The sequence below is a fragment of the Capsicum annuum genome, chromosome 1, assembly GCF_002878395.1.
Source record: "Capsicum annuum cultivar UCD-10X-F1 chromosome 1, UCD10Xv1.1, whole genome shotgun sequence".
Lineage (NCBI taxonomy): Eukaryota > Viridiplantae > Streptophyta > Magnoliopsida > Solanales > Solanaceae > Capsicum > Capsicum annuum.
Window position 1 is genome coordinate 227,517,288 of NC_061111.1, and position 11,334 is coordinate 227,528,621.

Consider the following 11,334-nt stretch of genomic DNA (forward strand, 5'->3'; position numbering starts at 1 on the left):
CATAGGTTCTTATAATCTCCCCTTATGTTGGGAAAACTAACATGCATCCTCTACTTCTTTGAGGAATTCATCTTTGTGCATCATGATATATTCATTAATCGTATATCACTCATCAAAAAAATTTAGATGGAATATTTGGTTCATGACCTTGAACCAATTGAGAGGGAAAAAATAATCATAATCTATTGGTCTAATACATAAAAGTGTTATTGTATGCAACATATCATATTTTAGACCAACATATAAAACTTTGTTCTCGTTAGCAATGATTTAGCTATTTATCAAAGGCATGCAATGTCAAATCATCATCATCAAGATGAATTATCCCGATTATACAATCTGAAAGTTATGTTCTTAACTTAATTTTATTGAGCACGCAACTTTATGAATGTTAAACTGCAGGTTGACAATAAATGTACATGTGATCATCTTATTGATGCATCTTTTCAACATATCACATAATAGGTGAACGGGTCCATATTCACCCTTTATACTTTTTAGATTTTAAGGGATCAAATCCTAACATTAGTTGATCCAACCAACTTATCATGAGAACAAGCAATATTAAAAATAATGAGGAATTTTCTAATTCTTCAATATATGTTTAACACTCAGCATGCACATCTTTGAGATGTGACAATCGTTCACGTCAATTTATAAACTTTTGTTCTATCAAACTCCAAGTTTACCATGATATGTAAACTTTTACTTTAGTAAATTTCATATTTATTATTACATGAATAAATTTCAGATTTACTACTTTAGAAGTAGATTTCAAAATAACTCTTCTCAGTTATTCTATTTCTTTTGGAGGTAAGTTGTGATACCATCACAATCAAGTGCACGTTTGTCTAAATAATCTTTACTAAATATCATCACATTCACCCAGGGAATGGATCTATGCTTATAAAAAATAAAATTCTCATTCCAATGAATGAAATATAATCGTGTCTTAAGCCTATCAATTGATAGCTTATAACCTCTTTTATGATATTGCTACTTCAGGAGAAAATCTAGGCATACATATGATATAGAAATTTTTTCTCTAACATATCTTATGATTATAATATGCGTGTGAAAATATCATCACTTTTGATGATCATTATCATATTGTCCCTCTACGCGTATATTTATGCATTCAATCACTTGTCTTCTTTCAGACATATTATGTACTGCTATCACATACACTTCAAGAATGAAGTAAGTTATCATATTTCAAACTTATCATATATTGCTACTACATTCACTTCATGGAATGGAGCATATTCAATGAGACATATTTCATGACTTTTCATTAAAAATACATCATTTTGCCTTAACCATCATAATATCATCAATATGGTGCATTGAGATTCAAACTCAACGTATTACCCATATAAAGGCGTCTTAGGCATAAATCGATGGGACTTAAACCCAACATATTATCATCCTTTTTGATAATATCAATGTTCTTGAGGAATAAATTTACAAAATAAATGGTTTCAAATCAATTATTTTTTCCTCAAATCCAACAATAATTATGTCATTAGTAGCAAAAGACAACTAAATAAGGAATTACTAACCTTACCTTTAGATTTATAATCTCACCTTGTTTGGCAGAGTCTCGTGGTGATAACATATTATGAAATATAAAGTAAATACAAGAAGAATACTGTGAGAACAGAGGAGACTTCTTTATTTCTCATGAGGATTCTTGAGGAGTGAATTACAATGAAGGAAAACCCCTTTATTTATAGGGAAAAACTAACCTTAAAGTTTCTAACTTTTCCATAAATGGACATTCATTATATATGGTAAGTAGACATTCACTATGGTAATATATTTATAACATAGGGAAGGATTTGCTATCAGTCATTAATTTAAGGAACTAGGAGAGGAAGAAAATTAAGAATTTGTTATCCATTCTTTTTTTTCATGTTTTTTTTTTCAAAAAAAAAATTAGGCTTTATTAAAAATCTTTTTCTATGTAATGCAATCTAAAAAAATTTGTTAGAACTTATAATAATAATCTAATATTGTATATATAGATTTTTTATAGACTACAATTTTATTTTATTTTTTTTGAATAATTTGGTTAAACTACATAGATGACCTTATAATAAGTGGCTTTATTTTTTTGTGCCTTATATATATATATATAACTAAAAGTAAGACAAAAAGCCAAGTGACAAGATATTAAAAAGCCACGTGACAGTTTTTAAAACAATTCTTAATAGTGTTGTACTAAAAAATTTGAATTACATGATATTAAATATTTGAATTTGAAAATAAAAATGCTAGAAGAAGAAAAAAGATTTTCATTAACTTAAATCTAGGAACTATATTTAAATAGTCCTAGATAACTCTAACTATTTCATCATCATCAAACCATTGTTGAAGCGTGGGTTGTTATTTAGTGAAAAAATGAATGGAATGGAATTAATAAATTAGATATATTTGCATTTAAAAATATTAGGCTCTTTTTGAAAAAATAAATTGCAAATTTGATAAGATATTCAATTTTGAATTTAAATAGAATTTGAATTTGAATGGAATTAAATTATTAGAGATATCTACATTTGAAAATATTAAACTTTTTTGGAAAAATAAAATTATCATTAGCTTGGAAGTAGGAACATTACATTGAACACTTCTAAATAAACTCTAACTATTCATAAATATATTTAAAATATAAAATATAATTCCTTTCAATATTTTAAAATATATTTAAATATTATATAAAAATGTAATTATAATAATAATAACAACAACAGTAAATAACAATAGTAGTTGTAGAATAACCTGTAGTATTAGTACTTTTAGTTTTTTAAAAAAACGTAGTGGTAATGATACTTATTACCAATCAATATGAAAACATTAGAACTCTTCTTAATGGTTTAAAATGTCGACACTTAGGTGAATTTAGATGGTATAAAGACACCTTTTTTAATAGGGTTATGGATTTACCCGAAAGTAAGTATGACCATTGGAAAGCTAAATTCATTGATGGCCTTCCCCCTTTATTTGATGAAAGAGTTAGAAAAACCCTCCGAGGATCTTATGGAGAAGTCCAGTATTCAGAAAAAACTTATGGTCAGCTTATTGTAGCCTGTACTCAAGAAGGCTTAGCCTTTTGCAACGAATTGAAATTAGCTAGACAGATTAAGCTTGATAAACTCAGAGAAAAATCTCAATTAGGAGACTTTTGTGAGCAATTTGGTATGGATAAACCCTTCGTACAAAAACCCCAAAAATATTCTAAGTCTTCTAAACCCTATAGAAATAAACGTTCTAGGCATAGAAGCAAGGAAGAACGTGAAACTAGAAAATCATTCCGAAAGTCTACTAGATTCACAAAAAATAGATCCAAAAGAGATTTAGCCAAAATTAAATGCTATAAGTGTAACCAGTATGGTCACATAGCTCCAAACTGCAAATTACAAAAATTTAAGTCCTTATGACTTTCTGAAGAAGTTCATGACCAAGTCTATAATTTATTATATACCTCTGCTTCCGAATCTGATTCTACTTTTGAAAATGATTTTGAATTACCTAATTCTGATAGTGAGCTCGATCAGAATAATAAATGTAATGACTGTGATAATGATGTTTGCAATTGTGATGAAATGATGTATAAACTGTAAGCGCAATTCGAAGACCTTGATTTAAATATTCAAACTCTTACTGCTGAAAACGTCCTTGAATTACTAAAAGAAGTTACTGATGAAAAACTGCGTGAAAAAATTCTCAAATTTGCTACTCAAAAAACTTCTGCAAATACTAGCATTTCTAAACATAACTCTTTTGATAATCATCACATGTCTTATTCCTTAGCTGAAGTTAATCGACATCTTGCTTTGAATAAAACCCCCGGTAGAGATACTACCTTTAATGATTTAAAAATCGAAGTTGAGCAATTGAAAAAGGAGATTATTTCCTTAAAACAAAATCAGATGATCTCAGATCATAGAATTTTGAAAATTGAAGAAAAGGTTATTGATGTTCCCGAAACCTCTTTTGCTTCGAAAGAAAAAGATAAAGATTTCGAATACTCTGAAAATTCTGAAATTAATAAATTTAGTCCAGCAGAAGATTTGAAAAAAGATTATTTCTTGGGAATGATGCAAATTGTTACTGCTTGTAAATGGTATTAGAGACTGTGAATTTTCATAGTAAATATGTTAAGTGAGGTGAATATTTTTAGCATAGATATAAGACTCTTCTAACTATGGATATGGGAGAAGTTAGTACTAAAAGTACAAAACTCAAAGAGGTAGATTTACCTCAAGATATGGATCTACTGAATAAATGGACTATTCCTAAAATTGAATTAAAAACCATATATGAATATGGATTTTTTGATAAAATAAAACATGAACAGATTATTAAAACAATTGAACAATCTCTTGCTCTAAATGCTGATGAACAGACTCTTCAACTCCTAAAGAAGCATGACATTGATATTTTTAAACGTAATTATAATTATATGCATATTGGCTTAGTACAAATTGCTTTTCGACCTCTAACTCTAAAGGGTCTTCCCGAAACATTTTTAGCAGCTTTGCGTGATGCTAGAAATTTGAATTTTAGAAAATCCTTAATGGGATCTATTGAATCTACTCTTGCTTATGGTCCTGTATATTTTAATACTCAGCCAAATTTACAATTATCTCTATCTGATGTAAATATTCTTCATGCTTTAACCTTAAATGTGAAAACTCATGGATATGATTATGCCCCTGGATCTGAACTAATAGGATTATCTTACCGCATATACTATCGGTTATTATCAACTCTAAATCCTCAATGTAAATTAATTGATGATAATTCTGATTGCACTATGCTTATTGAAACTAATTTTATAAAATCTAGGGTCACTACCCGAAGACCTATTAGATGGGATGAAATTGATTTTCCTCAAACATGGATTTTAAATTCAGTCACTTCCCCAAAGCAATTGGCGGACGACATGACCAATTCAGAATTAACTCAAGTAACTCAAAACTCTGATGGACGCAATTGTCTATAATTTGATAATAACCCCCCAGTATATAGAAATTCTTTCTCAATACCGCGAAGACTTCCTTCTATTCATCATATTTCTCCTATAGAACCTCAGTATGGTCCAGCTAGGAATAGAGCGGCATCTTTGCATACTATTAATTCTGCAGATTCGCATATTACACCTAAAGGTGTAGAAAAGATAAAAATCAACTCAAAGACTAATATAGTTCAAGATTTTGATAATGAAAATCCTACTCCATCTGAAATGGATTTTGATATCAATTCTGTTTAACCATGATGACACAACTTATTGATTTTAGTCCTGGTTCTCAGGCAAGAAAATATATTCAGAAAGAATTTTTTTCTAAAAAATGGAAAACCTTTAGAACATGGTTTTTTGAAACCTATACTTCTGATGAATTATGAAATATTTCAGAAGAATTTTATGAAACATGTGTCTTACATAATAAAATTATCTTTTTTGTACCATGGTTCATGTCTGCATATTTACCGTCATATGTCAAAATAATCGAAAGATCTTATCAAAATTCTGATGGATCAATTACTCAAGCACTCTATCCTTCTCAATCTTCCTTTATACTGCCCAATAATACTGGCATGACTTTTTCTACTTTTCAAAAATTTGTCAGTGAAGATGTGGGAAAAATTACTGTTTCTGAAATAAATAACCTTATCGCCCAAAATAATTATTTGAGTCTTTATGTTAAGGTTTTAGGCGAACACATTTCCTCTCTTGATAAAAAACTTGACGAACTAATTGAGTTAGTTAACAAACTTAGCTCCCAGATGAATTCCTCTAATATTCCTTCTACTTCCAAAATCGCTGATAAAGACGGATATATTTTATCAAAACCTTGTATTCAAAGACCTCCTAAAATAGAAGGATTTGAAAAGATTTCGCAATTAGACCAATTAGAGAAACTCTTAGATAAAAAATTCTCCAGTTTAAACATTCAACCTCTTAATATTTCTGATGATTTTGTCCAAAATCTTGAGTCTAATTTTGCTGAGAATATAGATTCTGCTGAAAATCCTGGCGCTCTAATCTCTTCCGAGCTTAATAAGCTCAAAGGTATGATTAAAAAATAATCGGGAAAGAAATACGCTGATATTCCCCGTATGTCTACTGCATATTATCCACGCCCAACTCCTCAAGATGTTCTGATAGAGGAAAGGGAATGGAATCAGACAAATACTTCTTATAGTGGAGAAGCCATTTATGAATGAAATATTGACGGATTATCTGACCGGCAAATCTCTATACTTATTCATCGAATGTCCATGTATGCTACTATTGCCACAGCCACTACTTCGCCAGAAAATAGGGCCAATCGTACTGACCAAACAATTTGTAAAATGATTGTTGCAGGATTTACTGGCCAACTTCGAGGATGGTGGGATAATTTCCTTGATGATACTAAACGCGAGGCTATTTTTAACGCCACCAATGATCAACCCGGAAAAGATAATCTAGGACGACCTCTTCGGGCAGGACGTTCAGATGCTGTCTATACCCTTATGCTGACGATTATTGAACATTTTGGAGGAAGATTTACCAATCAATATGAAAAACTAGAGGCTAGAGAACTTATTTTACATATTGAAAATCAGCATATTCCTGCACAAGAAAATTCAGAAGAAGCCTGGCGAATACTCAAGAACTATCTTACTGCTAATGTCTATTTTACTGGAGAATCTTACAAAACTCGAACTTATTATGAACACATACTCGTACAGACATTCAGTGCCACCTTTGACCACAGCCCCCTCGGCGAAACTACCCCGGGAGTACATGGATATTCCAAGATGGTAATTAAAAAACTTATTCCCATTGAAGAATGGGGCATTTCGTCAATGACACAACGATCTATACCAATGGGGCCGATGGGTCAAACTCTTGCCAATTTTACTTATTGGGATTACATCAAAGCCTTTACTCAAGTCTTATATTATAACAATTACAAACACAAACACACCTGGTTCATAAAGATCTGTTCTAAAGTATTTGAAAAACCCATTCCAAACTGGTTTGTTCAGTGGTGGACTCATCACGGACCTACGGTTAAAATATTACCACCAGAATATTCCTCTTTATACTACTCATGGAAAAAATCCTCCCCTTTCTTAACAGAACTATATCTTTCTGATCACATTTGTAAAATTGATACTATTGATCAAATGTATTTTTATATCGAATTTTCTATTCCTTGGATTCATCGATGGTCCGTGGAAATCGGCTATGAAACTCACCAAATTCCTGCTCTATACCGAACATTTTATTGCAATTTTTGGGATAAACTGCTTCGCAGAGACCCAGAAACAAAGCTCGCTTATGGTCATGATCAACGGGAGGAAATAATATAGAAGATTGCCGAATATGAAAAAACTCCCAAAAAGTCAATTTTATTTGAAGACAAAAATCTTAACTATGTTTCCAGAAGAACTTCAGCTCATGAGGGAAATAAAATGCAATTGATAGAAGAATATTTATCCGAAGTTTGAGATAAATTACTTCAAACTGTTGAACAAAATTCAGATGCCTCAATGAATAGCACAGATGCAAATATAGAAGATATTACCGATTCACAACCACCAGAAGTTCTGATAGAAAAAGAAGAGATTGAAAAAGCCGAAGCCTTCATCAAAAAATGGAAAGGAAAAGACAAGCCATAACATAAAGACATGACATGACTATTTGATAAAAATCTCTGTTGTAATAGTAAAAACACTATGCACAGGACCCCATATATTACTATGCAAGATTCCCTTTTCTATTATTTATAGGAGCCTCATTCTCAGATAGAGGCATCAAGTTTTTTAAAATTCTCTTTGAAAAACCTCTCCCCCCTCTCTCTAATATCTCTCCTTGTAATATCAGAAGATTAAATAAACAGGAAGTTACTACTATTTCCATCTGGTGTCCAGATAGTCAGGTACATATCTTTTTACTTATTATAGTCATTCAATACAAACTTCTACCATAATCTGGCCGTGACTATGTCCGGCTGAACGATATCTTATATCTATGCTGAAGATCTAACTTCTCTGACATGTTAACTATGAAAGCTCCAGACTCTATCAAAATATAAAATAATCTTTTTAATTTCTTGACTTGGTTCCAAAATGGAGGTACAGTCGAGTTCAATAGACTTATGTTAACCTTGTCTCTGTGACGCCGTCTAGTAAGTTGTGCCTCTCTAGCCCGTATTGATGAGAAAAGGGCGAATTTCCGCACAATTAGAACTTCTAGACACACCGGTTCAACATAAGGTTATTAAATCTCTGACAGGCCCCATGTTTGGGTAAAAGAGTCGTCCATACAGTCATAAAATTACTTAAGATTCTTTTTTATTTCGGTTGGTACTTTGGTTCGGTCTTTCGACTTAGGCTTAATCCGATATTATTATATGGTCTGGTAGGCTGAGTGGCATACCCCAGCCTAAGAGATCCTGTAAATGGTATCAATAATAATAATAATAATAATAATAATAATAATAATAATAATAATAATAATAATAATAATAATAATAACAAAAACAATAATAATAATAATAATAATAATAATAATAATAAATAATAGTAATAATAATAGTACAGACGTACTAATAATAATATTATTATTTATTTTAATTTAAATATTTATTTTATTAGATAATATACATTATATTGGAAAAGGTAAAAGGTAGGGATAAAAAAGAATAACAAACTAATATTCTTTTAAAAAATTAATATCATATTTGAATTGAATTCAAATGAAATTTGAATTGGAATAGAATTCTATACTTAGCCTCTCTTATATATACTCCAATATCATTAGTTTTATACATAAATTTATTTACTGCATTTTTTTATGCTTCATTCTTCTGTTTTTTAAAATAGTTTTTGATTTGACATTTTTATTTTAATATGCAAGAATAATATAACATTTTCATCTTTATCTTTTTTTGTTAATGTTCAAAGTCCACCAATTCAAATTGAACGACGAGGGGGACAAAGGTTTCGTGTTAAGGGACTTGGAGAAATCTGAGGAGTGTCGCGATTGTGGTTATTGTAGACGTATCAAGGTTAAGGAGGTAAAGGGAGCTATTTGCAGGATGCGGTGGGGTAGGGCGACAGGGTCAGATGAAATTCCAGTGGATTTTTGGAAGAGCACTGGTGGGGCAGGTTTGGAATGGTTGAAAAGGTTGTTTAACATCAATTTTAGGGCGGCGAAGATGCCTGAAGCGTGGAGGTGAAGTACGATAATTCCATTATATAAGAACAAGGGAGACATCCAGAGTTGCAACAACTATAGAGGTATTAAGTTGTTGAGTCATACAATGAAAGTTTGGGAGAAGGTGGTAGAGTTGAGGTTGAGAAGGATCGCGACTATCACTGAGAATTAGTTTGGTTTCATGCTAGGTCGCTCGACTACTGAGGCCATTCACCTTGTGAGGAGACTAGTGGAGTAGTTTTGGGAGAGGAAGAAGGACTTGCACATGATTTTTATTGATCTTGAGAAGTCTTATGACAGAGTTCCCAGAGAGATTCTGTGGAGGTGCTTGGACGCTAGAGGGGTGCCCGTGGCATACACTAGGGCGATTCAGGACATGTATGATGGTGCGAAGACTCATGTGAGGACAGTAGGTGGAGATTCAAAGCACTTTTCAGTTTTGATAGGATTGTACCAGGATCGACTCTTAGCCCTTTTTTATTTGTCTTGGTGATGGATGTTTTGACGCGACATATTCAAGGGGAGGTGCCTTGGTGTATGTTATTTTGCGGATGATGTGGTACTGATTGACGAGACTCGAGAAGGAGTTAATGATAAGTTAGAGATTTGGAGACAGACGCTCGAGGCTAGAGAATTTTGGTTGAGTAGGACCAAGACGGAGTACTTGGAGTGTAAGTTTGTGATGTGTCATAAGAGATTGGCGTGGTGGTGAAGCTAGAATGTCAGACCATTCAGAAGAGGGAGAATTTTAAGTATCTGGGGTCTATGATTTAGGGAAATGGTGAGATTAACGAGGATGTCACACATCGTATTGGGGCAGGGTGGTTGAAATGGAGGCTCGCTTCAGGAGTTTTATGTGATAAGAAGGTGCCCCCTAAGCTTAAAGGTAAATTCTAAATAGTGGAAGTCTGACCTGCTATGTTGTATGAAGTGGAGTGGAGTGTTGTCCAGTTAAGAACTCTCATATCTAAAAGTTGAAGGTGGCAGAGATGATAATGTTGCGATGGATGTGCGGCCATACCATAAAAGATAGGGTGAGGAATGAGATTATTCAGGAGAAAGTGAGAGTTGCTTCGGTGGAGGACAAGATACAAAAAATGAGGTTACGTTGATTCAGACACATGATGAAAAGGGGTTCTAATGCGTCAGCATAGAGGTGTGAGACCTTGGCTATGGATGGTTTTAGGCGGGGTAGAGGTAGGCCGAAGAAATATTGAAGGAAGGTAATTAGGCATGATATGGAGAAGTTACAACTTATAGAGGACATGTCCCTTGATAGGAAGGTGTGGAGGATGCGGATTAGGGTAGAGGGTTAGAGGGTGGGAGTGCATCAGTAACAGTAGGGGAGCGTTCTTTTGTGTCTAAAGTTTCTTATTCATGGGGTTGTATGATGTCTATGGTTTTGGTTAGATAGTTTTTAGTATTATCTTGTGGCTAGCGGTTTTAGTTCATTTTGCTTACTGTACTAGTTTATATGCATTTATGTTTTGTATTTGTTATACTGTTATAAGTCCTAAGCTGGGGGTATATCGAAAATAGCCTCTCTACTTCACCTGAGGTAATGGTATGGTCTGCATACACTCTACCCTCCTCAGACCCCACTATGTGAGAATACACTGGGTATGTTGTTGTTGTTGTTATCTATATCTCTGCTTTTTGATGACTCGATTTAAGAAGTAATATTGTTGTCACACCATGATTATATATCTCCACCATCATCTCTCTATTGCTTTCATGTTTGTTAAATTTATGATAAGTTTTTTATCTGAATTCACGTATCAATTCTATCACAATGTTTTCTTTGAAGATATACCATTGAATGTTTACCCTTAATCTTTGCTTATAGATATGCTTATATGTTTTGTTTCATTTCCATGATGAACTAATTCAATATATCTCAAATCATTTTCAATAAACAATAAAAATAAAATTTATTTGAAGGGTTATAACATGCTTGAACTTAATCAGGTAATTCTTTTTATTTTAATGATGAAGATAAAAATTAGTAGCTATTAATTTATTTGAGTTTAAAAAATAGATAACTTTATTTGATGTGATTATTTAGCATTAGTAACAACATGTATGCTAAAATAAATTGATACTTGATAAAAAAAACT